This window comes from Amblyomma maculatum, chromosome 11 (genome assembly GCF_055883805.1).
Source record: "Amblyomma maculatum isolate TAMU_Amacu chromosome 11, ASM5588380v1, whole genome shotgun sequence".
Taxonomy (NCBI): domain Eukaryota; kingdom Metazoa; phylum Arthropoda; class Arachnida; order Ixodida; family Ixodidae; genus Amblyomma; species Amblyomma maculatum.
Window position 1 is genome coordinate 10,944,407 of NC_139354.1, and position 1,881 is coordinate 10,946,287.

At 47.1% G+C, this 1,881-nt stretch overlaps 1 long non-coding RNA gene across 1 annotated transcript; it reads left to right on the forward strand.

Annotated features, from left to right (window-relative positions):
- LOC146172855 (uncharacterized) lies at positions 1-1,345 on the forward strand. The gene is made up of 2 exons (XR_014702395.1): positions 1-732; positions 1,221-1,345. It is a non-coding gene; the product is annotated as an uncharacterized LOC146172855 (long non-coding RNA).
- Positions 1,346-1,881: the final 536 nt, after the last annotated feature.

The following is a 1,881-nucleotide window of genomic DNA, read 5'->3' on the forward strand; positions in this document are numbered from 1 at the left end:
GCGAACGGCGCCAGCATGTCCGGAGGGTCGAGAGTTACTTCCTGTCGGCTGGGGGGAAAAAGGGGGAGGGGGGGAGGGGTTGCTCCCTCTGGGTCTCTGCTCTCTGCCTTCTCCGTGGTTTGTCTTCACGGAGATGACCTTGGCTGCAGCATAGCTCGCGCAGCGGGGGCGGCGGCTCCCCCTTTTCACCGAAGCTGTTCTTCCGCGCCCTGTTTTCTTTGCACGCGGACGCGGGTACGCTGAGTGCGGCGATGTGCCAGTTCAGTTGGCGTTTTCCCGCCACCGTGGTCGCATCTTGCACTGTGAGCGAAGCACCGTATGTAGGTTTTTCGCTGGTGATTATCACGAAGATCGTTTTGTTCAAATTTGAGCGCGAACGTACGCATTTAAGTCTTCGGAGGAATCCGCTCTTGGGTGGCAGCTTCTGCGCAAGGAGGACGTGTTTAAGAAGTTCAACAGTCGCAGGCGTTTTGGATTCTGGGCGAAAAGCCGGCACGGGCGGAGGGAGCGTCTGCACTTTGGTGAGAGTTTTACTTTTTCCTATTCGTGTTTGTGCCAGTCTTGTACAGTGTGTGCTACAAGGGGAAGCGAGCATGTAAATATTTCTAGCAGGCAAGCCAGCCTCGTCGGAAAAAAAGGAGGGAGAGAGAGAGAACCAGGCTTGTCTCTAACGCGGACGCTGGGGCCGATGGAACGCCAGTTGGGATGGCGACATTTTCTTTCTTTTACAAGGTGACCGTTTTTGACGGATTGTTCGGCACAGTGCTGTACTCTTTCGATACGCTACTCGCGCTGAGACGGACACATTATCGAGATCATAATATGCCTCTGTCACACATTGTGGATTATTGAATCTGTGCAGCTCCACCATTTTTGCAGTGTTTGTTTTTGTTTCCACTCATTTTGGTGCCTATAGTTGGTAATTCTGCTTCAAGTTTTCTGGGTAGTAATGCTTGTGACTTGCACTTTGCTATTTATATTCACAATAGGATCTTTGACGGCAGCATATATTGTTTATCAGGGAGAAATGAACGATGTGGCAGTGCTGCCGAGCTGTGGAAGCGGCGGTCGATGCCGTCTAAGCAGTGAAAGACAGTGACAACTCATTTTAGACAAGAAATTTCTTGAGCTATGACGTGGAGCAGCGCACAAATGCCTTTCCTCTATTTTTAAGTTAGTATATACCGCAACTTAATTATGATTTATATTGTTTATTTCAGCATCACATGCGAGGAGTTCCCGGACGTATCAGCGTTTTACGCAAAGAATAGCCTGGCGTCATACCTTGCATATGAATTGAAATAAAGCAAATAAACAGCCCAGCTCATGTTATGGGTTCACCAAAGATGCATATTTTTTCTTTCTCATTAACGCGCATTTTTTATTCTGTGTTCCCTTTCCGCTGCGGATTAACAGAAAATGCTGCGTGATCAACGGTTAGCCGGGAGCAGGCACGAGGTGGTTTACATTAATGCAAAAGTAGAACAGCACATATCCTTGCTGCGGTCAGTCAACACATTCTATGTTCTGCTCGATCAATCAACAATTTAGTCAGTTTAGTGTAGGTTAATGAGTGAGTAAGTATAATGGGGCTTAAAAGATCAAGATCTGTTTTGTTCTTTTATGCCTCACTATGCTTATCATTAACCAGCACTGATCAGACAGGATTGTTGATTGGTCGGGCAGAACATAGAATGTGGTGACTTATCGCAGCTAGGAGATGTACTGTACTACTTTTGCATTAATGAAAATCACCCCGTGTCTGCTCCTGGCAAACCGATGGTCGTGTACTATTTTCTGTTGTTCAGGAGTGGAAAGGTAGCAGAAAATCAAAAAGCGTCACTTGCAGAGTTTCTGAAGCATTTGAGCCTGAAATCAACA